Here is a 27,880-nt window from a genome sequence, read left to right on the forward strand (position 1 = left end):
ACGTGGAGACTGGTGGAGGTTTCCACAAAACATGTACTGCAACTGTTATCAGCTCAACAGTACTAAAGGCACTGGGTAAAGAAGGCACAGGAACATCACACTGCTTCAAAATGAATACTGAGTTGTGGTTTTGGCTTTTGTTTTTTGTTTTTTTTTTTTTTTTTTCTTTTAAATAAAACTATGCACAGTTCTCCCTCATTCAGGTTTTGTTTTTAAGGAAAAGCTTCTAATTTTGCACTCATGATCAATCAATCACAGATGCTTTTATAAGCAGAGGAAAATATAATTCAGGTGGAAATCTGTATTCTCAAGTCAGAATGTGGGCTACGACACTTGAAAACAAACTTACTACCTATTAGCCTGAAGCAGGCAAAGAAAGCAATGGCAAGGAGGTAAGTACCAAGTGCTTCAAGACAACACTATGCCTATACACCATACCTAAATGGGAGAAAAAGAGAAGAAATCGGTATGTCTAACATGGCTTTTTCCCCACAAGAACTCCACTTGCGGTGCTGTGAGCTGTCACAGCAGTTTTTCCAGTAGCATAATTATCTCTCTATGAAATTTGCTTCCCTCTTCAGAGTATCACGGGGGGAAGGAGGAGGGTGTTTGTCTTTTCTTTCCAATAATGAACTCCCTGGCTGGCAGCCTCAGCATCTCTTCTCTGTTTCTTAAAATCATGCTGGCTCCAAGGCTACAGCTTGAAGCTTAGCTACTCCGTCATCCCAGCAACCAAATCTACAACATCTTACATAAAGAACAACTCTTAGTTTTGCCAGTGCAGCCCCCATACGAGAGCAACAGAGCTCTGACACTTTCATAACTTCCCATGGGGACTGAAGTATCAGATATGGAAGCGATCAGAGGCTTGCTAATCTCATTACACTGCTCCTGCAAAAAGCTATGAGCAACCGTGGCAGTATTAAACAAATTAGCTTGTAGACGAAAAAAGTCAACACAGCTTTGTTTAACCTTCTGGGCATAAATTTAATGGTGCTCTGCAACCACAAATAGTAGGATTTAAGAACAACCATCTTCTGAAACTGATATCTCGCATTGGCCTTGTTTCCCCCAATCATTAATAGGGAACGGAGATTTTCAGTCTATGAAAATCTAAGTATTTTCATGTGTGCCCATAAGGAGCTCCCTTGGTAGTACAAGAAGCTGGGAAAGTCCCCTTTTAAAAGGAAGCTGTCAACACCGTGCATGAGATGAAACTGTACAAAATTAAGACATCATTGCCGTTTCCTCTTCTTGTTTTATTTTTTGCAACCCATGCCTTGTTTCTGGCTAGGAAAGTACTCCATCTAGTCTGCTTTTCTTTCCACGTACCATATGAGATCAATTTAACTTCAGAATATTCTTCAAATCTGCTCCTCCACACTGGATGTTCCCCTAGACTAACGCTATCAAGAGTTGGTTTCGAAGTAGGTTTTGCTTATGCAAAAGCACGCTGAAGGTGGTCTTCACGAGCTGCGATGGCCTACTGGTATTATTTTCAAAGAAGAATGGCTAAGTTTCAAACACATGAACAAATGTGTTAGGCCGCATGGCTGAGGTCAGAACTCACTCTTCCTTCAAGTGCAGCAAGGGGCTTGCTGTGTGTGGTGCCATACGAAGCTCTAGCCTTACTGTTGCATCACTAATGGAAAAGACAAAAGCATTGTGTTATGGCCCATCTTCCCATCAGTCCGAATTATGAGATTTGCTCAGAAACCACAAAAAAAAGGTAATATAACAAGTCGTTTACTGCTCTTTTTATTTACCTTTTAACTCTTGATTTCATGATATAATATTGATATATATTTTTCTCCCAGCACACTGTTACATAAAAACAAAGATTTTCACACAGTCACTGCAGACATAGGCACTTCGCATAGTTGGATATTTTATGCAAATTTTTAAAAAGCATGACATGCATTGGTCCAGCACACTTACACTCCTAAAATAGAAATCAGCACAGTAGCACTGAACAAGCTGCAAAGAGATACAATGTATGCTTACAAATTACAGTTATCTCACACAGTAAGTAAAAGCTATTCCATTAAAGTATCAGTAAGAAAAAATGTACAGAAAACAATAGAATAAAGAGGCTTGGGAGTTTTGTATTTATGTTTTGGAAAAAATTTGTGTACTATCTTGTTACATTTCTCTTTCAAAAAGGACCAAAACCTTCTGAAACACACAGATGAAGAAATGTGGCCAGAAATTAAGGCATGTTTGCATGGTTAGAACACTCCTTAAGGGCTGAAATCTCATCTGCCACATTCCGATCCTGAATAAGGTTTGGAGCACTAATTTATAAACCCTGAGGGAAAAACGTTGAGAAATCCTTGACTATTCAATAGCACTGAGAAAAGGAAAATTGCTATATAATACAAAATGAAAAGAAGAAAACACACGTTGCTGGAGTTCATTAGTGTCACATTTGGTTTACAACAGTGAGCTGCACCCAGAGACTCAGATCAAGTGGAAAGTCATAACAACAGAACTGCCCCCTCTAAGAGTGGTTAAATCCCATCAGGACTACACACTGCATTAAATTCATTTGCCAAGAAAAAGCAAACCATTACCACCGCCTGTGTATCAGCTCAACGTCCAACAAAGCCGTCATCTTATTTCAGCAAAAGCAATAGGATGCTTGTGATCACCCAGCTAAAATTGCCCCCAGCTTGAACTGACTGAATTAAAAAACAAAGAGCTGTGTTAAACTCTTGGCGTGCTAATGTAACAAGGGCTTTCTAGTCTTTAACATTATGAGAAGTGTCAGGTTAAAAGTCCTTCCCTGATTTTGATTAACCAGAGATTTCAGACCTCTGAGGAGCTTCAAAACAGACTTCGAGTAATTGTAAATATGTAACCCAACAAGCAGCAATGCACCGTCATCTTCTGGATGCTTCAGAAGTTTATTCAGCCATGGGACTTACTGAAAGGGAACGCAAAGCTGGGCAACCCTTTACAAATTAAAGCAAGGGCCACGATAATCTGACGCAGATGATCCAACACGTAACAGCCTGTTCCCGGCCCAAGACACTGAAGGGAGGTCACGCTCAGCTCTGCCGAACGCTGTGCTGCCAGTTCCCACCACTGCCTCTCGTGATGGAGCGTGGTCTGGGCCACCACAAGCAGCTCCGACCAGCCTAGCTTTGAAAGAAAACTGCAACAGATCTTTAAGTATTGCGCTTTTACTCCTGTTCTACGCAAAGAAGGGAGAAAACCAGATTGCATTAGGGATTGCGTAAGAGAAGGCAACTGACAGAAGAAAAAAAGGTATTACGTCACCTCTGAGGTGTCTCCAGAGGTGCTGGGCTAACAAATTTCACATTCACAGTTTCAGAAGGAATAAACACAGGACATAAGAGAAGCTGGAATACAAACCATGATTCAAAGCAAGGGCACCAAGTTCAAATTCCTCCCCTTGCCCCGACCCTAAATCACTCTCCAATCCCTCCCGTTAGGCCAGAACAACACAGGAGGCATGCAGAGGGAAACACACATACGTGCTGAGGTTTATATTTCAATTTGCTTTCTGGATATACACTTCAAACACGTTTGCAGACGTTCTTCTTCCTCCAGAAACAGTACAGAGAAAGCTCCTTCAACAGAAACAAGACCAGCACACAATTAGGTAATACCAGCGTGCTGCCATTCTCAGAAGCCAAATGAAACCGAGGAGATGGCTACTGTAGTTCTCAGCCCTTGCCACTGCATCCTGTTACTATTTCATTCGAAGGAATACACAAAAGGTGTACATCTGCCTTTTTTTCTTTTTACATGAATACACATTGAATCTACCCTGTTCTGACTCAAGAGCTAAACAGCTGCCTGCTTTGGTTTTTTCTCCTCATGATTGGAAAGCTCAGACCCTGTCCCAGTTCTTCTGCTTTCCGTCCATCACATCCACCATTTCAAAGTCACCTTATTTCTCCCTTCCACCAACTATTCTGTGGGGTTTTTTTTATCCTTTCCTCCAGGGTGATGACTGAATGGAAGCTGGGAAGAACATTCCTTTTTAAGACACAGGACCTCTGGGGAAATATAGGGGGTTTACTTTCCTTTAATGACCACTGTCAGGAGCAGATTATCAAACATTACATTCTGGTCCCTGATACCAGGGCCTGAAGTTTTCAGAAAATATCAGTGACAAGAAACATGGTTCAAAGCAAAGAAAGATTAAACCAAAAAGTTTGATGGGGGTGGGGGGGTGGGAAGGGGGTTATTCTTGATATAAATATTGAAGATACATCACACAGTATATTTGATATGCTGGCTTTGCAAAGAGAACTGCTGAGGGCAGTGAAATGTGCTCACTAATGCTCTGATAAAATTGCCCCCCTCCTTTGGTAAGACAAGATGCAGGGATTTTTTTCCATGGAAAGCATCCTGGGGGGCTGGAGAGAGCCCACCCCCGGGCGCTGGAGCACGGGGAGCTGCGTAAGGGGAGGCGGAGGGCCCGCTGCGGTCAGGAGCAAAGGCAGTTCAGCAGTCCCTGGGCAGCTCTAGCAGACATGCCAAGTCACCCAGAACCGGTTATGCATAACATAAATCACCTAAGACGGGCCTGGAAGAAGATGCTATCTATCCGAGGTAACATACCCCGCTCTGCTGTTCGTGCTCTGATCCAGCTGTCCCTTGGAATAACTGCTCTTTCACAAGCTCAGAAAGTTGCTGGTTTCTGTCCCTCTTCCCCTCCGGCCAAAAAGCTACTGGTACAGGTAGGGCAAGGACTCTACAACCCTTATGTGTGCCACTCAGAAAAGGATTTTTTTTTTTTTCCTGAAGAAAACGTGCACCACAGTTCATTCTGTCTAGATTTACAACGATAATCAGAAAATTCCCCACATTGCAAGTATCAGTCAAGAGCACTGGACTGAGAGTATGAAGTTAAAAATACTTCTATAATCCTATTAAATGCAAGTCTTGCTTCTAAGAAACAATACGCATTTTCATCTCTACGCTGAAAAGCGGGACAACGAGGGAACATGTGTAAGAGGTCTCCCCTTCAGAGAGTCAACTGTAATAAGCCGGTATGAAGTTCTGCCATGCTCTGGACTATCTGCACAAATGGTAAAAAAAGGGGACTGTCACTGCCAGAACTAAAGCATATTTAATCCACAGACTTCCCCAAAATGCAAGACCTGTTTGGAAGAAAACTGCATAGGTTGTATCAAATCCTTGCTAAATTTCACTTATCATTAGGTACTGACCTGGTATTCCACACACTGCCATCGCCAGCTACTCACAAATGTCAGAGTTTTCATTCAGAGTGAGTTCCCCACATTCCCAAGGGAATTCACACCAAACAAAGATCCTATCATTTTCCTAGGTACAAAATCCTCTACGGCAGGTATGCATCTGTACACATGGGTTGCATATTGTGCTTTTTCCATCACAAAGGAAGTTGGGGAATTTAAAGGCTTCAGCACAGCACACTACACACATTTAATTTTAAAGCACAGTTTCGTTTCTAAGTAGGGGGAACCAAAATTACCTAACTAGCTTTCTCACAGTACCTGAGTCACTAGGTAATACAAACAACGAGAAGATAGTCAGTAGCTGCTTTCCTAAGGACAAATACTTCAAGAAAGAAAGAAAACACAGATAAATTCAGAGAAATTTTGCAGTGCTGGTAGGAGCTACTCTCCTTCGGTTTCTGGCTCTGTAAACCAAAGTGGGTGGAGTTAGCATAAATTATCAAGATTGCTGATAATGTATTATACAGTGCAATAAGAACCCAAGTCTCCAGCTTCCAGCAGCTATGTTCATAAATAACTTTTAGTTTGGTAGAAACTGCCTTGATCTGTAAACCAGGTAGGTGGTAACAGCATGCCCAAGACAGCAAGTTTTAAATTATACTGGTTCCCCAACTCCCTCCTTTTTTACCACCAGTAAATATTTATGCACTCTCAGCCCTGAAGTAGAAAACCCCAATTGAACGGCAACGGCACTAGGCTTATTTCATATCAGCCACAACACAAATCCAAGCCTAAGGTGAAGGAGACGATTTGCCATGAAGATAATCAGCACTGCCTCATTCCACAAGAATTTTAACTACACGGTAACCTGCCCCCTCCAGAACTATTGCGCCTAAACCCATACCATATCAACAGCACTTAGTTATCCATTAGAAAGGGGAGGGAAAAAAAAAAAAATACGCTCAGCACAGAATCCTCATGACTATTGCTGTTTTCACACAGCCTATGTGCTCTACTCTGCTACAAACAGGATACGTTGCATTTTTTATTACCAAAAAAAAATGCAAGTTTCAGTCATGCTAATAACCACATTCTACACACTTTACCCCAAAATGCCTCAAGGACCGCTGTCACATGAAGAACAGGATGCAAAATTATACTTTGTCTGCTTTTTACACGCTAGTGTAACCTACACAGTGTAATCTGATTGAAGGAGGTAATTAACCTTTCTCCATTCAAATGCTCAACCACTTAAAAGACACAGTCATCTACATGCGCTTAAAAAGACACTAAGAACGAAAACGAAGTTGCATTTACCACGTGAAAACGACACGCTTTCCTTTTAGAAATCCTGCTCTACATTTTTATTAGACGTTACCGGCTACCACCGATCGCCTTCCGCGGAGATACGGCATCGGTTTAACACTCTGTTCATGAGAAAACAGGGTTAAAAAGGAGAATTTAAAAAAAAAAAAAAAAAAAAAAAAAAAAAAGAAGAAGAGAAAGGAGCAAGCATCTCGAAGGGGCATTTATCTGCGGGCGACTGACTGACGGTACTGACCTTTCGGAGGCATGGGGCTGGCTGCCCGCCGCTGCCGCTCCCGCAGTGCGAGCTGCCGCGCAGCGCGGGCTGAGGGCGGCAGCGGGCCCGGCCCCGCCCGCCATGTTGCGCACACACACACACACCCCCCCCCGCTCCCTCACACGCCGCTCACACTCGCACTCACACTCGCCGTGAGGGAACAGCCGGTCGGAGGGGAGCGGGGGAGGAGAAAGGGCCGAGGTTGTGCCCCTGTGTGTGTCTGGGGAGGCGGGGGGGGGGGTCCCTCTCCCACAGTACGTGAGCAGGACCTGCGCTCTGTCTGGCACCGGCCGGCCCAACGGTCAGCCGTGCCCAGATCCTCTCAAACGTCGGATTTAACACACGCACCCCACCCCCCAAAAAAAATAGGTGTACATATAAACGAAAAAGCACAAACCAGCTTGCGATTGTGGGTTCCCATCCTGCCCTCCCTCACTCGCAGCGATTCATGTTTTCCTGAGGCTGTTCCAGGCATTTCAGCTGTAACCCTTTCCGAGCTGGAGGGAGGGAGAGGAATTTCTTTGTCCTGTGCCCCCCGGATCCGTGCAGGGATGCTCTTACCTGCTCTGGATGGTTTTACCCCGACATAAAACTTCAGCAACTCTGATGCAAGTGACCGGTAAGAGCCGTAAGAGCAGGAGGCTATTCCCAGTTCTGCCAACTGTGTAACCTTGGATGTATCACATTAATGTATTTGCTTCCTCCTTTTGGAAAACAGGAGAATATTTACTCGGTTCCCAGAGGACACTCGCAAGGCTTAATTTATTTCTGTGTTTATGCAGCCAGTTTGAAAAGTAGCTGTGCGAACTGGTGTTACATTTCCTAGTTTACTCACTAAACCATAAATAGGAAATAAGTATTACCCAACTTTCAAATCCCATTAAAAGACCGAAATCTTTCATCAGACCACCACTGCAGCAGCCTAGATGATTGGATATCCGTACGAGGCAGTGAGGTCTAGCAAATAAAGAGGAAAGCTTGGATGATGGATGACTGGCTTTCGGTCCTGGCTTTCCCATTAGCTTGCTGCATGACCTTGATCAAGTCATTTTAATCTTTCTGTATTGGTACAAAATGTATAGCTATTCTCACCTCTGTAAAATGGCCCAAGTTTTTTTTTTTTGTTGTTGTTGTTTGTTTTGGTGTGTTGTTTTTTTTTTGTTTGTTTATTATTACTGCTGCTGTTTGAGCTAGAGCTTCAGCAAACATGCAAGCTGTAGTTTCTAACTAATAATATTAGATACTACCTGGACACAGCCAATGGAAACGCAAAATATAATCTAAAAGGCACCTGATTTGACACACAGTTCCTTTCAACTCAATAGGATTGCTGAGCATTTTCTTGGTTATCAGCTGTAAGTGAAGATTTCAGGTGCATGAAATACTATATAATCTTCAGATTCAGTGAAATACCAAGTTTAGAAAGATAAAAATTATTTAAGAAATAAAGCCACTTTTTTTCTTTAAAATTCAGAAGAAGCTACAAGATCCCACATTATACAAAACAGGCAGTACAACTCTGTTCTGTTTATTTTAAATGGTTGGATCAATGTTGTTTGCTAAATGCTGTATAACTGAGTGACAATAACCTTGTTAATTAGACCTAATGCATAAGGACACAGACATGCCAACCATTAGCTCAGCAGTTCCAGGAGAAGGGGAAGATGCAAGCCTGGCAAAGCCTGAGCAAAGGCAAACAGGTTATACCTGTTCTGTGCCTAGAAAGCTTAACTATTGTTTCTAAATCCCTTTCTCTCCATGCTAATTTTTCTTTGTTTCACCAAAACAGACATGCACTAATGGGACAAGCTAAAGATAGAACTGAATAGGAAGCAACATGCTCATTTTGGGGGGGGGGGGGGGGGGGGGGGGGGGGGTGGGGGAGAGGGAGGGGTTGGGGGAGCAAACAAAAAATTCTGAGATTGCATCAGTAGCTGCTGGGCTTCAGCAACTATTACAACAGTTTTCCTTCCCTCTGATCACCCCCACCTGCAGTTCCCTGCAACAGGGCCCAAAGCATACTGGTTGGATTCATCTCAGGGACTATATCCCTCAAATTGTGGTTGTGAGAGCTCTGACTTGAGTGGGTAAATTAATTCAACTCGAGTCAGAGTTCCTGACAGAAGAAAGCAGAAGCACACTGCAAAAATGAAGGTGTTTGCACAAGGTGATGGGGACAGAGCCAGGAACAGAACTCTGAGGTAGTCCCGGACCCCAAAGCACCAACAGCAATGAGAGCACAAGGTGAGAAAACCTGTGGAAATTCACCACTCAGCTTCACTACAATAAAATACTCTGTTGCACCCAAAGGTAACTAGTCCAAGTGATTGGTGTTCAAGCCAAGCTGAATGAAACAGTAACAAGCATAAAACAAAAACAAAGCTGTCACTTTATAAAGTGATAAAGCATAAAAACTCAACAGATACTGTCCACGCTGCGTCTGTTGTAGCTTAAGGTCTACTATTGTGCTTAACAGAAGAGTAGAAATAGCTGTGGGGAACATTTAAGCAAACTTATTTACTGTACAGCTCCAAAAGAGACTCTTGCCAACTTACTGGAACCAATTACTATTACAGAGAAGATGGATTTATGAGTGCACGGGAGTTTAGCATATCCACCACCAACAGCATCCAGGTGTTGGGGGCACGGTAGAAGGTGATACCCTGCTGTTGCTTTTCATGCTTTATGACATGATCACTGCCAGCCCTGCTAAGAGATACCATCTCCAGCTCCTCCTTCCAGCTCATTTGTCTTCATCCAGTACTACCTGTTGTCTTCTACTTTGGCTGTAAATTCACTAACGTCAGAGATTCTCTTTTGCCTTTTATTTCCACATTTTTCAGCACAGTACAGCTTTTTTTCAAGACCAGGGCTCTGGATTCTATAGTTAAACAATAATAAGTATTTCATTTCACAGCTAACAAGAACTCACCTCCAATATGTGCACAGCAGTCTCTTTTAATAAGCATCACGTTTTAAAAAGGTCTTTAAGACATCCCGTAGAAGATCAGGCTCAAAACTGCTATGGTTTGACGCAAACTAACAGCTTTACTGCACATGAGCTTGATTATTTCTGCTGGAGACAAGTTTTGACAGTAGCGGATCATTTTTCTAATGCAGTTAAGATCTGGTCTCCAGTCACTTTATATTTATTTAAGGCTTAAATTACCATAATAATAACAAAACAAAATTAAAATTTTGACCCAAATTGTGGAAATTTTTTTTTTAAATTAAGAGAACAGAGCAGAATGATATCACTAACTACAAGCTCCAATTTGCTGTTAAAATTAGCAATGGCCTTGGAAACATTTTCTCTCTCAATCCTTGGGGTAACAGAGGGTAGTGCAGAATCAAATTTAAGAACAAATCTCCAATCTGGAAAGCTTCTTTATGACACAGCTGCACCCATGACCAACTTACTAACTTCCAAGTTGATACAGATCACAAGAACGGTAATTAGATTTACATAATGACTCAGCTTTCAGCTACCTAAATAAACTTTGAGAAACTGCAACAAGCTCCTGTTTCAGACAATTGTCTCCTAACAGAAACTTCTGTCAACCACTTTAAGGTCACCCAACTTGAATACCACTTGTCACCTCTGCCAATATGTTCAGTCCTCCTTCTATAATTTCTCTGAGTTTAAGCACCATTCCATTAAAAAAGATAAAAATGACGAGCAGGTGTGGATTTTAAATCTAATCTCTTTGCTTGCTTGAGGTTATCTAGGCAAAGAAAGCATAAGGATGCTGCAAGACAGAGACAGCCTTCCTCCCTTGCTCTTAATATAATTTTTCATTAAATTAAAAATGTATTGCAATTAATAATGTATGCCTGACACTATAATGTACACCTGCTTTTGATTCCAAAACAAATTAATTTAATGGGAAAATATTTCAATGTTGAGATATATATTTTTTTGAATAAATGACTTGAAGCAACACCATTCTCATCCTGTACCTTACAACCGCAATTTTAGCTACGGCATTGCTCAATACGATCTGAAGCAAGTTCAGGAAACATGAACAACAACTGGACAGATGGAACCAAGAAACCGAAATATTTAAAGGTAAAAACCTTGCTGCTAGCCCAAGATGAGAACTATTTTCTTGCTAATTGTTGACACAGGTCACAAACTGCTCTCTGCTGAAGCATATAACAGGACATTTGCCTTCTCATTCATCACCTGTTCAATATCACGTTAGATGAAAAGATGGGGGGGGGGGGTTATACTGGAAGGACTTGGTGAATCACAGCACAAGAAAAAAAAAAAAAAGACAGCAATTTCTGACTGACAAAACATACGTTAAAGCCTTTCAACCTCTCACCACATCAGACGCTCCTTTTGTATAGTTAAAGTTAAATGAGTTTCTGAAGGGCTGGTTTAAGCCATGCCTACCCCATGAAGACAACATAAATGCTGAGCAGGCTGCAGCAGACACCTACCAGTCCCTGTCCAGAAGGGAGTTTGCATCCCTGCACAGTCTCCTGTACCAGAACTGTGCTCAAGGCTCTATTCCAAATACAAGGCTACTGCCACTACTGCACACCTCCACAATTAATCATCTTCAAAGGCCATTTACACAGCTATGTATTATTACATCTCCATGACAGTTAATGCCATTCTGAATTCCTTGGTACTGACCTTGTTCTTTTGATGACCAACTAATCTACTGTAGATATATTACCATTTTCTTTATAAATAAACTACAGAGTATGTGTGTGTGTGGTATCAGGGGAAGAAGAGGAGAAACAATTTAAGATCTCAATGAAAAACCCAGCCCTGTAAATACTTCAGATCAAGACTGCAAGAGGGTGATTAAGATGTAGAGAACCACCTCCCTCTCATACTGAGTACCTAACACAGAACATCCTAAACTCCCAACCAAGCTTTTCTTTAAAAAAAAAAAAAAAAAGGTGTCAAATACAATTTTTGTTACAACACAAGCTGTTAAAGGAACACTCACCAGCACGGCTATTGCTGGAGATGCCAGGCAAGCACACTGTCGTGGTTTGGGCCTGGTCAGCAGCCAACCACCACGCAGCAGCTCTCTCTCCCTTCTCCTCTGGCAATGAGAAGGGACAGAGAGCCAGGCTTGGGGTTTGAGATAGGACTGGGATGGGGAAAAAATCCTCCTTTATGATCACGAGCAAAAGGCAGACTCGTTAGGGGAAGAAAAAAGAGCATACATTTATTACAGACACGAACAACACATAACAGAGTAGGACAGTGAGAAGCACTGCCACATCTTGAGAACACCTTCCCCCCACCCCTCCCTTCTTCCCGGGCTCAGCTCTGCTCCCGATATCTCTACCTCCTCCCCCAGTGGCGCAGGGGCAGGGAATGGGGGGTGCAGGCAGCGCTGCCACTTCCTTCATCTGTGGTGGGGGGAGTTTCTGGAACTACTTCCCCCTGCTCCAGCGTGGTCCCCCTCTCACAGCAGACAGTCCTCCACAAATTTTCTCCAACACGAGTTCCTCCCATGGGCCGCAGCGTTCCCCACACTGCTCCGTCATGGGTCACTAACTTCCTCCGACTGGATTCCCTCCCACGGCTGCAGCCCTTCCTGAGCTGCTCCGGCGTGGGACTCCCCCGCATGCTGCAATCCTCCCAGCACTGAATTACAGCAGCGGGGCTGCCTTTTCCCACAAGACCCCGGCTTTCTTCAGGCACAGACACCTTGATCACCAAGCGGAAGCCACAGGCCATAAATCAGTGTCTGCTCCACTGCAGATCTTCATGGGTGATGGGGGGGGCCGCTCTGCCTTCTCACCACAGGATACAGGGGGGTCTCTCCTCTGGCACACCTTCCCCCTCCTTTCTTTCTCCGTTCCTCCACTGACCTTGGTGTTCACACACCTGCAGCAACTCTTCCTCACAAGTCCCCCTGCCTGTCACCCCATCCCTTCTTAAATACGTAATACGTTATCGCAGAGGCGCAGCTGATTGGCTCAGTTTCCAAACAGAAGTGGAGCTGACTTGGAGCTGGGGGAGCTTTGAGAAGCTTCTCACAGGGGGCTGCCTCTATAGCCCCCTCCCCTGCCACCAAAAAAAATTTCACCACTCACTCAACCCAGGACACACGCGAAATGGACACTGTCCCACCACCCCCTCCTAAACCTGGGACCAGGTTGAGCCATTGGTCACCTCACCGGCGCTGTACCTGTGCAAAAAAACAGTAACATCAGCACAGCATGACATGGCTTTTGACACTTCTGCGTAACACTGATGCAGTAAAAACCGATACATCCACAGCTAAACCCACACCAAAAATTTTTAAATCCTTTCTTATCTAAATTTTGTACTATAAAAAGGACAAGTGTAAAACTATAATCGGATGCTTATACTTCAGCTTGACTAGAAACAGCATGTGATGAGGAAGCTAAGGAGCAGCTACCTAGCTCTAAATCCTGCATGGGACACATGGCATGTGTTTTGAAGTCATGAACCATAATCTTCACTGGTGGAATCCCTGCCAGTAGTAGAATAGGTACTCCCTGCAACTTACTGTTAGTGAAACCTTATTCCAAAGTAAAGAGGAACCAGCCTCATGAAGCAGACGCTACACTAGGTGACTAATTTCAGTATTCCCACACTGCTGCTGTTCCTCCATCAAACAGTCTGAGCAAGCTGCCACTCAGTACAAGTTGATGCTTGTACAGATGTTTTGCAATGCTGTGTCCAAGGTGTGTCTGGGCAATCCACCTGCTGGGATCCAGCACCATCCATGCCTCAGCCACCTGCGCTCTGTGGAATGAGGAACACTGCAGGGGAGGGAGCATGTGCTTGAAACGTATTTCCCTCGAATGTGTGTTAGACATGGAAAAAGAAAGCTCCACATTACAAAAGGAACAGCAAAAAAAAAAATCTGTGTCAAATATTTACATCTTCAGAAGTTAGATATGTAGAAACAGATCATCAGCCTCAGAGCTGCTCAGGTGTAGTTCACACCTTGGACTTGTTTCCACTTCCTTTTTGGATCAGGACTTGAAAACATGTTTCTCCCAAGCCTGGAGAACATGCAAGATGAGCTACTAGGACAAAAAAAAGTTGTGAGGGATGGGGCACAGAGACTTGAGAAAGGAAAGCAAGCACAGAAATTACCACACACAAGTTTTGAGTTTCTCCAGACTCGGAGAAAACAGAAGCAGGTTCAAGTGGCAGAGAGAAGCAGGCTCAGAGAAAAAGAGAAGGTGGTCAGGCAGGTGACACTACTGTAAAGAGCTCTGCCACCTTTAAAACTTGTGGGGAAGACACCAACACTGTCTTTTCATTGAAGTTTGATGATGCAACTCGACTGCCTAGCCAGTGAAGGAGAGCCACAGCTTGAGACGTCCTGTGGTGGAAGGTGGCCAAGTCTGGAATCAAAGTTTGAGTAATAGGGAAACAGATCAAATGGCAATCGGCACAGTCACATTTCACTGCAACCAGGTCAAAGTCCTCAAAGATAATAGCTTCTTGGCCCCCAAAGGACAGCACCGAAGGGAGCAACTTTTTCTCTAGTGCAAGAGGTTAGCAGTAACATGGAAACAGAAAGAACATCCCAAAAGTGATTTGAACATTCATGCATCTATAACCAGAAGAGATTGCACAGTAGTTGAAAAATTTGAAACTCTTTCCCCATCTGTCCGTCCATCCCTCATTTCTGAGCATCAGTCTACATTTCCTCAAGTCCCTTTTCAACCAGCTGCTCTTCACATACGAGTCAATCCCCTCCTTTGTCATATGAGGTGAAAAACATGACAACTGCTAGCACCGTTGTTGTCCAGGCCATCAGACCAGTTCACCTACAGGCTGAATAAAGGTTTCTAATGGGATGGCGCAGTCCGTCCTCTGCAGCAGGAGTGACCTAACTCCATGCTCGCACACCAGCAAGCTTCCCATCACGGAGAGGTGGGAATTCCATTAAGCCCCTATCACCCAGCTGTCACGCACCCAGTACCTAAATACACAATCAAAGGGCTCCAGTTTTCTTTTTTCCCCAGGCATAAAGCTAGCAATATGCTGCTCTGTTCCTTATATTAACCAACCATGATTTGACTCACAGGAATACACTGCAATAATTCTGCCACTATCTCACCTGAGTACCCTCCTGGATGAAAGCTTTCAATTAAAATAACCCCCAAGTCAGCTGCAAGGAGAGAAAGACAGGAGAATTTTTGTCTTCTCTATCACTGTCTGTTCTTACCACAGTCATAATTCTCCTTTCGTTGTGACTGACCCTCTCTGAAACAGGCATATAGTTTTGCCTGTTCTGACATTAAAGCTTGCAAATACAGTGGTTTAGGTATCCCCATCTGTATGTTCTCTCATTTCTACTCTTTCCAATCACGTGAAGACAACTACACCTTTGTTTTTCCTCACTCAGCAGTCAAGTACCTCATCCAAGCACATTGCTAGTAAAGGATATTGCTGACCTTCTGACTGTGAGAAGCAGGGAACTGGGAAAGACAGAAGATGAATGATTACTCAATTACTAAAGATGCATGCATAATCTCTCAAAACTTGGATTAAGTGTCATGCCAGGTTCTTCACATTTACCCAGAAAACCATGTGTGCTACTTCTTTAGAGATTAGCAATTAAGGACTGGTAATGAAGTCAGGCCACCACATCTTGGGTGGTGAGCCTTAGCGAAGCCTGCAGCCTCACTGCCTGAAGCTGGGTTCTGCACAGATACTACTGCAGCATGAAGGTATCTTCAAATGACTCTCCATGACCTCTCCCATGCTCTCATGTTGTAAAAAGACATTTTCAGAATCATTCCTCCTACACTAGACTTAAGTCTGCCTTAAACCACACCTAATAAGCCAAACCATGAAGCTCAAACTTTTACTCTAACCTGCTATTCATCTCTCTTCATTGCTTAACTTTAGAATCTTTTTTCCTCAGCTGCATTCTCTTTTTCAAGTTCTTATCCTTTCATATTTCCTGCTCTCTCATTACCCCCTGCTTTCCCACTCGCATCTTTTGCTGTCCTGCTGTTATTTCAGTCCTTCCACAATCCCTTATCCATATTCTTCTTTCCATTCTTTCACTGTCATAAGATGTCCTGTTTCACCTTTCCCAAATGTTGCTTTGTACGAAGCTTCTTTACCTTGATACAATAAAAAAAAATTAAGTCTCCTCTTTTCATGCAAGTCTTGCAATTGTTAAACTTACGGAAAGGTCTATGGAGAAGGTTGAGTACTGTTTGGTTTTAGTTTTTAGCAACATCCATCTGCTGTCCCTAAATCCACATTATGCCAACAGCTTCTATGGACAAAGGAAACACTAACAAAATCCAGCCAAAGTTAAAACAAGTATCCAGCAGTGTTAACACAAGCCCTTCTTCCTTCATACCAGAACCTCACCAAGAATGCCTGAAAAAGTACAGGACCATCTCCCACCAGGCTTGCTGCTTACAAAGGATCCCATCCACTACCAGCAACCATTTATCACTAAGAATCTTGCAAACTCAATTTTGCAGCTGTGCAACAGCCTGTGTTAACAAGACACAGCAAATATGTGTCAGCTCACGTAACAGGGGAGGAGTTTAGTCAGGTAATTTATCCAGACATGGGACACATTATTATGCTGTAGATAGAGATGTATTTTTCTTTTTTCTCTGAAAAAATGGCTATGCTAAGCATTCCTTCTCCAGGCACAACACAGGCCACAGTCTCTCCCCTGTTCTGCAGCAAGTCGGGAAGCTTAAGAAGTGAAAGAGATCCAGTTACATCAACCAGGCCTGCTGATGGGCAGGCAAAGCATGGTGCTGTCACAGAGAGCAGCAAGCCTGGCTGCAGGAGGAATGGGAGGAAGGGGTCAGCTGAACATCTCACCCAAGCGCCAGACAGTTCTGCTCCACAGCGCAGGAGTGAGGACTGGGAGAGCAAACACTTCAGTATTGTTGGTGTTCAACCTGTATTTAAAGCTAGTGGGTTTACCAGCGTCAAGCAGGTCATCTCAAACTGGGTGCTCACCTTTATACCGGGCTTCTTCCAACTGCTTAAAGATAACGGGGCTTCCAGCAGGTCAAAAAAAAATGAAAACAATGAAGGAGCTATGCTAGAAGCTCCAGAATGACCTGGAACAAGTAGGGAGCCTGCTGATAGCCAGGATGTTGCTATCGTAGCCTTGCCAAGGGCTGGAGTTGCAAAGAAAAGTCAGGCAGCTGAGAAAAGTGGGAAAACACAGCAGTATGGATAGGAGTGTTCCCCTGGAGGAGGCTGTGCTCTGCTCCCAGCACTGGCAGGAAACAGCTAACTGCAAATAAAACTAGCTGGAACACTCCAAATGCATTAGGTGTGGTACCAGCTGTGACAGTGAGGGCTGGATAAACAAGGGCTGAGGCCACACTGCAGCCAGCGCTTTGCAGAAGGCGCCTGCTCAACAGAAAGGGCGCAAATAAACAAACAACATGAAAGGAACGGAACATGCATAATCCTTCAAAATAAGGCCAAAGCTTCCCATTGCACAGGGATAGCATCTTATCTTTGCCTGCAGGGAGATTATTTGATCAGTCCCAGTTCTGTATCTGCAATTTCTACATTCCCACATTATAAACACACAAATATTCTGTTTTGTGAGGCTTAAGTTAATATTCATGGCAACTGTCATTCCATGTCTTTCATTAACTGCACTTATTCTACATCTAGAAAGACAACATCACTGAGATCCCAGCGACAGAGAAACATTTTGCTGTTCCCGGGGTTGGTTTGTTTTTTAAACATTGGAGAGGTGGATAATGCATGGAAATGTACCTTGTACACGTTACACAACAGAAATCTTGCAAAGCAAGAAGTGCTACTTCTACTTCTTCTTCCCCCAAGGAAAGCCACTGTAGCACTAAGCTTCAGCTGATCTGATGTTCAAAGGGAAGAATTAATTCTGGCTACCATTGACAGAAGAATACACAAACATAACACGGTATACATTTTTATGGTAATATTTTCATGAAAAATCACCGATTTTGTTAAAAACTGGAAACAAATGTTTTCTGTTAAAAAATATATTCTGTATTTTCTTAAAAGTACAGCTTCTGGGATTTTTTTTCTTTTTTTTAAAAAACACCACTGAAAGCTTTTTAACACAAAACAGTTAAATGAGAATAAAATGGCTGTTTTGAACATGGAGAGATTAGGGTTTTTTTTTCTTTTTCTCAAATGGAAAGAAAAGAAGATAAAAGACAAATCTAATTTTCTCTCATTACAACCCATTGATGCACACAATTTTGTTAATTGCTTCCCTTATGGGTATAATCTAAATGTTTCAAACTATAATAAACCTATGAAGCACCGCAAGAAAATAAAAGAAGATTGAGAATGAGTTTGGGGAGTCTTTTAGCAAATTTTTCATTAGTTTTGCATGGAGAACAACATCTAAGAAGTCTGGGTGCATGTTACAGCAAAAAAAAAAAAAAAAAAACAAAAAAAAAAAAAAACACCAAAAAAACACATAAGAGAACTATGGTCAGGAGAAAAGGACACACAGAAAAGGATATTAGTGCCCTGCTTTCCAGGCCCAACATCCCAAACACCTAATGCACCGTGGTATTGATTTAGTGAGATGATGTTAAACACGTGCTAGGAAAAGGAGCTGTAAGATGTAGCAAAAATTTCCCTAGAAAATAAATAAATGTGCATCTTGGAAGTAGTTCAGTGGTAATTTACCCCAGAGAGTCAGGAGAGCACAGCCACTGACAGTTTGCACTCCAAGGTTTGAACACCACTGGGTCTCTGAACCATCAATGCTGAAAGCACAACAGTAAAGATTTAAACAGACCAACTGGAAATTGCCCCACTAGGCTAAAAAGTTGCTTCCTAATTAAGTTTTAAGAAGGTAATGAGCACATAAGGTGTAAAACCAGTAGTTAAAAAGCAAACAGACCCAGTCTCGCCCATCTCCACAAGGTAACAATTATAAACACTCAAATCCACAGGTAACTAAAATTAAACACAAACTGGGAAATAGATTTAAAGCATTTTCTCAGTAACTGGAATGAAATGGGGGTTTCATGTGCTTTTTGTCTTCATGCTCAAGCTTCTGTAGCAGGGCTGGTTTTTACTTTCAGTACAGCCTTCTGTAGCACATATTCACACAATATAGCTATTGATTATCTGGTTATGGGTAAAACCAGTATTTACATACGTAAGAGTAAAAAAAAAAAAAAAATACTCTTTTTAACATATACCGGTCTTACTTCATTCAGCAAAAAGGTGGGATGTTTACAATTGTTACCACACCTTTCCCCCCATATGTTTATTACCACAGACTTAAGGGGTAATTGCTTAAACTACTAGAGCTAGGTTCACCACCCCTAAGTGCACTAGTGATTTTAAGACCCTCACACAATTACAAGATGAAGAACCCATAAGGTTGCTCCACTGTTGCCTACTATCCCGCTGCCTGCCTCGCTCCAGCTTATGAGAAAAGTAGTCTTGCACAGTTTTTTAAAAACACATCTCATTCACTGTTGGAAACTACAGACTTTTTAACAGAGCTTGAAAGGATGTTGCTGTTGCGGGGGGGACGGGACTACAAATTCAGCTGAACACCAGTGTTTATATCCTTTATGACATCCTATACATAGGAAGGCAACATTCCCCTTAAAACCAACTCACTGCTCAGACTGACCTCTCTGTCGGTTCACAAATTTGCTTTCGTTATTCCATAAAGAACTGCTGTTGGCATAAAGCAAATACTTCACAAATTACAGAGAAGGAAGCCCTGCATGACCCGCTAAATAGAATCTTGTCCTGAAAAGCCTTCTACCCGTGCAACCTAGGCTTACACCCTAGCCTGTTGGGGTGACAGGATCCCTCAGACATTCATTGCAAGTTCTTTTAAGCAAATCTCCAGTCTTCCAGCATCTATTCCATGGCATGAGTGCTCAACAGCTACAACAGGTCAGGTATGCTACAACTGCCAAATGATATGTCTGTAAATCAGAACAGAATACAGGAGAAGATTCTACTGCTTGAGTTCTTACTATTGTTAAATTCCACTCAAAAAGAAAAACAAATAAAACCACCTTTTTCGTTCAACAATAGTTAGTTCCAATAGTGTTTAGGAGTCCCAGCATAGATCAAACTCCATCGTGCCAGCAGAAACATTCACAGAACAGAAGAGTTTGCACAGAAAAGCAGGAGAAACAAAAGAATGGGACATTAAACAACTTGTCTGAGCACACACAGTGAAATACTGTGGGATTACAGCCCAGGTCTCCTAAATCCCAGTTCTGTTACCCCATCTCTCACAGGTCATGCTGGTTCACCAATACAGATTTATTTCTCTTTCTCTCTCAATAAAACAGCAAAAAGAAAAATCATGTGGGGTCAGAGAGGAAGGAACTTTGCAATCTCCTGCATGTTTTGTTAAGTCAAAATAAACCCTTTAAACTCACCTCTGAACACTAATACAAACCAAACAAGTAAATTTTTTCATAGTCCATGAAAGGATGCGAGTGTCTAACTCAAACCAAATCCAAGATAACTTTAACTAATCTAGCAGGATAGCACGTTATGCATCATCAGAGAAACACATCTGCAGTAAACCACAGGGTAGCTCAAGAGCAGACCTCCAGCTGCAGCTAATTGTATTGGCATTGACCACAGCTGCATGAAGCAAGCTCAGCTTGCCTCAAATTCCACTTTGAAGGGATCAATGGTGCAAGAATTGGACATTAAGTCAACCTACAGTGGTCTTGCAGTGCAATGCTAAGGACTGGAAGTTTTGCTTGGGAAATGAGGTAGCTGTACTACAAAATAGCTTTGGGAGGGGAAAAAGAACAGGGGCTCCCGTGGCAAATGGCAGCAGTGGCTGCTGTGAGCAGGACGCAATCTGCACAGGGTCACGGCGTGGCAGGTTCAGGCCATGACCACGAGAACCCAGATGCGATCCCAGGGGAGGCAACGGGCACCGGTAATTCCAAACCACTTGTGCCTAATTGTCCAATCACACAGGTGAATGTTCAGGACACACCACCTCTTGATTCCTTCCAAGGAGGAATAGGCTGTCACTTTTAAGCCTCAGGAATCCACATGTGGCTTTTAAGATGTTTTGGGACTCACAATTTCTGTAAGATGAATGAGGGAAAGAAAAAAAATCACTATGTTGAAGTCAAATCTATAAAAAGCAACACAAGTGCCAGACTCCTGGGTGACAACTGCCACGCAGCAGGAGGTGAATCATGCCCTGGCATAGGCAGGCTGTAATTTGGTGCAAAGAAGTTATCATAATCAATATTTACAGATGAGTATTTTTATAAAAAGCATGTACATTTGTCACAATAAGGATTTGGAGACTGCTCTTTGAATATAAATAACAGTACCAGATGAAAAAATACCGTGTGTCTGTCCGTGTGTGTGTCATCTCCCCACCTCCCCCCCAACACCACCAAATAAATATAACTTAAAACCTGAGCATGTAGATTGACATTTACTGTATGAAATTGTAAAGCCAGGCAACAAAAACTCGGAGCGGAGGAGTCACGTGCTCCTATTGTGTTTGTTGTAGGACAAACTGAAGAAACCAAGTTGGAGAACCAAGCGCAATTATTTTACAATACTGCTACAGAACCGGCTAGAAGCTCCTGCTGTGCAAAGCGCTGGAGCAACACAAAGGCAGCCTGTGATACAGGGGGCTGCGTGTCTCAAGCAATCGCTAGAATACAACCACTGCCACCCATACCCCCTTAGCAAGAGGTGACCACTCCATCAGGGAAGCATTACCAAACTCGTTGATAAAAATCTATAAAAATCTTTTGTACTGCGCTATGATGCAACTGCTAAACAAGTCCGTCTTTCCAGTGTGAAAACAAACCCCGGGAGGAACTCCTGAGGGATGGATCTCTGGAAGGCACCAGGTAGATTTCAAGCACACAAGTTTATTATGTGGATGTTTCTGACTGTTTCATGCTTTAACAGCTGTGACCGTAAACCAGGGCCGGTGCCAAAGTTGATGCCTCTGCAAAGGGTCTCAAATTTGCAGGGGCAGTAATAACCTTTTCTGTGCACTCTATGTTTTATTATTTAGAAAACAGTTATTTTATAAAAGGAATTTTTATTGTAAAATATTTTTAAAACTTTCTAGAAATCAAGATGTTCTAAAATAAAGAAAATTTCAGCTCTACTGATACATCCCACCACAGTTACGCATGTAACTATTTCCCATGCTTCTGATGGTCACTACAAGCTCCCCAGATAAAGCAAGTTCATAAGCAAAAGCTTAAATTCATAGCCTAGGCTTACCTACGAGAAAGCCTAATTATTTGCAAATTAAATTAAGACCATCCCCGTAATTTTAAATCACCAAAGAAAAGCTCGCTGACATGCCTTTACAGATCAAATAGAACTCATAGCTGATTTAATTCAAATTCTGTTAGTGCCAAACACCCAGCATTCCAGAGCTAGTAAATTGTATATCCAATTATCACTTGTAGAGTTCAAGGGACTGCATTTAAATGAAGATTATGAAAATGAAATGGACTTGAAATGCCTTTTTGACTAGAAAAATGAGTGTTGAAAGTGACAGTTGCTCAGGGAAAGTGCTTCTAAAAATATTAATAGTTTTACTACAAGTGGTTTTAATAAAGATTTAAAGGATGTTATTGCCAAGTTTTCTTCTCATTGCTCAGCCCTGTGACAAGGTAACCTAACACTCAAAAACATAAAAACATCAAACACCAAGAAACAAAGAATTTTAGTGAGAATAGCTTTGTGTTTGAGCACAACGGCTGTGTCCTCAGCTGCTGGACCTCCCAGAACACAGCAAGACACAGTATTACTGTCTTTTTGAGAACTCTGTTGGGACAGGTCTGCCAGCAGGCTCCATACAACAACAGGCTACATCACTGCAGGGACTGGGGGCAGGAGGGAAGGGAAGAAAAAATGAAAAGAAGGAAAAAAAGAAAAACCAACATGAAGCGTAGTGGAAGTTAGAGATGTAAGATAAAACTTGCCTCTAAATGTGGGTCAGACTCTCCAGAAAGAAAAGTTTGGGCATGCTGAAACGCCATAATTTATGGAAAAATGCAACTAGGCAGGTTCCCTTAGTGCAAAACCCACACAATTTTATAAACCAGTACATCCAGATGCCTTTTCCTTTCTCATCACTTCTGTAGTAACTTACCTCTCCCAGAGTATATATTGACCAACATACTGACCTTTTGTTACAGCTATTCAATTGCTGACTTTTAAATGGTGCCTCTGAATTTAATAGAACAATAAACTTGGTGATACTTTCATGCTTCACGTGGCCAGAAGCCACCTTTTTCTTTTCATAAACAAATCTAACTGAATAAAGCCTTAAAAACTCTCTCAGAGTCTGTAGCAAGAAGGCCAGTAGGAATGATTTCAGCATCCCTGAGTGACCAGGCCTCTGCTTTGTTGCAGCACAGCAACACAGCACGAGATCTAACATTACCATGTTAATTCTAAACAAACGATGCACTAGCAAGCTCAAGCATCCTATAGTAACAGAACTTACATTTCAAGCTTAGAATACAACTTTGAAACAGTGAGATCAAAAGAGATCCATTGGGCCAACTAGGGACAAAAATAATGTTTCCAAATAAATCTTTAGGCAGAAGTTTCAAACAAGCAACAGCTATGTTCCTCAGTAATCTCAACCCCAATGGCCAGTTACCAAACTATCACCCAATATATTGCTTCCAAAGCAGAAAAAGCACAGAAATATTTATTGCAAAGAAGGTCGCGTACAAATCACTTGGCGCAATCTTACTACTGTAGACAGGAGGAAGAAAAGTGTAGGAAAATGGCTACAAATATTCCTGACCCAAGTTTCTACACAGCAGACAAACCAAATAGATATGATGCTTTCAGTAATACAACCTGTCTATAACAACATCAACTCCCAGAACATTAGCTGAGCAACAAAAATAGTGTTTGACACCACCTCAGAGATTGACAGATAGTTCTTTCACTTCAAAGGCACGACAAGAGTTTTATTCAAGTTTTGGCTTCAGTGCAGAAGTTGAACTATCTGCCTGCTAGAACAATGCACAAAAGCATATTTCAGATCACAGTGAAAGCATCGCATTCTTGGAGCTGGCAAGAAAACCTTTTTCACTCAAGTTGTGCCAGGCAGTGTTTTTCTTCAGGAAGATGATGCACAAAATGCTATATACACAGGCTAAACCGATGCAGCAGCCTTTTTGGCTTCATTCATGTTACAGATTCCATGCTACTGGCACAGGATTTTTCTTCTATCTTAACTAAAGCTTTTAAAGCAGACCAGTGCAAAAGTTATCCTTGATGGGACTGGATTTCTGTATGCAGAACACAGAATAACCACTGGTTTATCCACAGATTTGTTCTCATATTAAAACCTTTAAGGATTTCCTGCCAAGTGATTCAGTACTTAATTTTACCCTTTATGGTGGGCTATATATGAAAATACTACAAGACTCAGTAACATTCTGGAGAATTTTTTTCTATCGCATTTCTGGTCATAATCAAATAGACTGAATTCCTGCTCTGCTCCTCCAGAATTTATTGCTACCATATCAACTTGGCCTCTTTGGTTTTCATGCCAGACATACTCATGTCAACAACAAAAGCAAAGCCCATATCTGATGTTGGAAGGGTTCAACTTTTTCTTGGGCCTTGATCTATTTAGAATAAAAGATGCAAAGGATTTGGAATTTTTTCTTTTTTTTTTCTTTTTTTTTTTTTAAAGAATCCTACTGTGTTTTTAGGCCAGCAAGGATCTCCTTAAAAAATTCTCCTGAGTGCATCACAATGTATGTAAATGAGAACCTTTAAAAAATTATATACGTTTTCAAATTCGTTTCTGTAAAATTCCATATATTATGATTGTTGAGTATAGTAACACTCCTACAGAAAGGAAACCAAAGAAGATGGGAAGGGGAGAACATTATTGTCACTTCAAAAAATAATCTTCAAGAACTAGCAAAAAGGAGAAAACATTGCTCTTCTCCCAATACTTCTTTACAGAAAGCCTGATGAAATTAATATATACAACTCGTGCATTCAAACAGAAGCTTGAAATGCCTTTTTAACATAAGCCAAGCAAAAAAAAAAAAAAAAAAAAGAAAAATTCAATAAAGTTATACAGAAAAAAACCCATTGCATATTATCAAGGGACTGTAATTTCATTTTCATATATGCCCTGGAGCTATGAGTTCTTGCATTATGTGGCTTCTGAGCATACAGACATATTAATTCAGTATGTTGCAGCGTGCTCAGTAGCATATGTTCCCCCACTTTTTCCTCTGCACATAGTTCTTCAAACTTGCAGCTAATCAATAGAAATTTCTGGGATCTTATCTTCCATTTTTAGTGCTGGCCTACTTAAAAAAAAACAAAGGGAACCCAGCAATAGAACCCATGCTTCTCTTTTTGTGAAAATAAGTAAAAGGAAACAATATCTCCATTCCTCCCTTGATCAGATTATTGAGGCAAACAGGCTCACAGACTTTCAAGAGCTGTTAACAATTCACCCAGCCTGGTACAATGTATGGAAGGAAAGCAGCTGGGGAAAAAAAGAGGCAACCTGCAGCTAGAACAGAGTGGATGCAACATCAAACCACATGCATAGCCACGGCACTCCAGGACAGTGGTGGTGGGACACCTTTCTTTTGACTGAACTTCTGGACTCTTGCCCAATTCAGTTTCGCTGGATTCAGTTAAATTCTTTGTGTGTGACTTCCTGAACAAGCACGTATCTGTAGCCATCAGATTCCCACACTTCCTTCGTTAAGTCCACGAACAGCAATTTGCAAAGGCATGAGTGGGATTTGTCAGAGCCCTTAAGTTACTCACATCACACCAATCAATTCTTCCAGTGATCAAGGATGAATGGCTGATAACAAAACCTTGACGGATCACATGCAGGCAGCTGACTTTGAGCAAGTAAAGCTGTTGAGAAAAGGAACTGTATGTGCATCATCAGTACGCACTGGGTGTTTCTGCAAAACCTACCCTAGGAAATAAGTTAAGATCTAACTATGGCCCTGGTTTCCACTGTCCTCAATCTTCCTTTTTCCATACAAGCTTTCTTCATGCCAACGTATGCCCAAGATGACTCAAATAAAGACTGAGTGACTAAAAGAGAACACAAACCTCAGTGTTACATCAAGAACTATACAGATTCCATCATCATGGGATTTCACCCAGCTAGATAGCATAGTGGGCTCAACTGCACTATCCTAGGAACTATGCATATAAAACAGTCTGCATCCTAACTTTGGGGCAAACTTGCTTCCACAACGACAACTAGGGCCTTCCTCTGTTCTGGGAGAGTCCAAACTGAGGTTTGCTGATCTCTTCCTAAACTTCAGTGCAAGAGGAGCGGTGCTCTCTTCTCAAATAACCCCTAACTGAACCAGCACCAAACACTTCCAGGGGTCTGTTTTGCAGACAATATTCCCAATGAAGTCAAGCACTGCCATCACATTCTACCTATACTGCAAATCATTGGAAAGGGGAGAAAATAAAAACGTGGACTCTCAAATTTATCACGAGTGAAGGGACCCAATCTCTGCATTAGTTTTGACAAGGAAAGGACACGCTTTCACTCACGGTACAGAAAAGCCCATGTGCAGCAGCCGCATCTGTGCTGCAGCTGTCTCCACCTCTTATGCTTTCTGCTGAAACTTCAGTGGTCTAACAAATGCATTAATTACAATTTAAAATGAACCTGCACTTGGAGGAATAGGGGGAAGGAAAAAATGATGTGGCAGGTACCCTTGGCAGCAATCTTAAAGGACAGGCATTTACAATTCTGTGATCATTTTAACAAGGCAGCTTCCCTTCCTCTGAAGCATCTTTGTCCTCTGCACACTGCAGCTTATCCCATGTGCTCAGCAGTTCTATTTATATAGACATGACTCACCTTAGAGCTGCCTCAGACAATGTACCTCTTCCACTTTCTCTTAAAGAAAAAAAAAAAACAAAACAAACCACAAACAAACAAACAAACAAAGCACAACAACAAAGGAAAAATAGTGTGGAACTAAGATCTTTCTAAAGTTCATCCCAAAATGCTGACAAGACTGTAAAGAAAATGCAATATTCAAGGTTCCGAATGCTCAAAAATGACATGAGGGGTCTCGGATGAGCAGAGGGGAACCACTAGACCAGAAACTATCACCCTGATTCCACATGACACTGCCATATGCCTAGCGCTGCAACAGCATCAGGAATAAGAAGATGCAAGACCTCATCTGCACGCAGAATATCATTTCAAAGGTGTCTTCAATGGTCAGACAAGTTAAACAGTTATTTTTTTTTCTACTGGAGTCCCTTAAGTGTTATGTTGATTTTACTGTTATATTAAGGACAATATTTTAAAATAGGAAATATAAGGAAGAAAGCAGTGAGGCTTGGCTGGGAAGTTAAGTAGACATGTACCTAGAGACCTCTTCTCTAAAGACTGGGAAAACTAGGCTCTATTCTACTCTGGTACTCCACAGACTGCAAAAGAGAAATATTTTGCAGATGGTGTTCCTGAGGGGATGTGGGAGGCAGGGGAAAATAACTTCTCCAGATTCAGCCTTTCTACAATGCCTAAAGGTAAAAAGGAATCGGATTTCTCTCACTTCTTAAAATTCTACTTTTTTTTTTTTTGCTTATGTAGCTCACTTGCTGGTTGCTTCCTTCTCTCAGTTCCCCAGAAGCCCATCCACATGCCTCCTCTCCATGACACCTCATCCCCTTCAGGCAGGCAAAACTGTTCCAAGGCTGCAGCCCCCTCGTCACCAAAGTCACCCAGTCTTCACTTCCCAACAGCTCTTTCCTCCTAAGAGTTCCTCAGCAACTGTGCAAGGAAGGGATTTTCTCTCTTTACTCATCTGCATAACAAGATCTGAACAGCCAGACTCACAGCCACCAAAACAGACGTTCCAGTTAAAGTAATCATTGCTTTGTGGATACACATCCTTCCTTCCCCAGAAGATTGCTTGTGGGCTGTTTCAAGAACCTATATTGAAACTGGGAGTTGCAAACAGTCATAATGGCTTAGGAACAATTTACTGATTCATTACCAATACCAGCAATAAGACTGATTTGATAAACAACATCACTTCCCTCTAGAAAGCAGTAAGCAGTTCTGACAGAATAAAGCAGAAAACTCTTATC

General features: G+C 42.1%; 1 protein-coding gene across 7 annotated transcripts in view; it reads right to left on the minus strand.

Moving 5' to 3' along the window:
• Positions 1-27,880, minus strand: part of ARHGAP32 (Rho GTPase activating protein 32) — a 258,295-nt gene that overhangs the window by 181,660 nt on the left and 48,755 nt on the right. For 3 of the 7 annotated variants that reach the window (XM_042800645.1, XM_042800647.1, XM_042800644.1), the window contains exon 1: positions 6,757-6,788. The exons of 1 other annotated variant lie outside the window; for it this stretch is intronic. The gene's annotated coding sequence lies outside the window, so the exon portion shown is untranslated. Of the gene's footprint in view, positions 1-6,756; positions 6,789-7,174; positions 7,266-27,880 lie in introns of those variants that run through there. 3 more of the 7 variants (XM_042800649.1, XM_042800648.1, XM_032982272.2) reach the window with 2 other exon arrangements.

Source organism: Tyto alba, unplaced genomic scaffold (assembly GCF_018691265.1).
Source record: "Tyto alba isolate M040663 unplaced genomic scaffold, T.alba_DEE_v4.0 Super-Scaffold_32, whole genome shotgun sequence".
NCBI classification, from domain to species: Eukaryota; Metazoa; Chordata; class Aves; order Strigiformes; family Tytonidae; genus Tyto; species Tyto alba.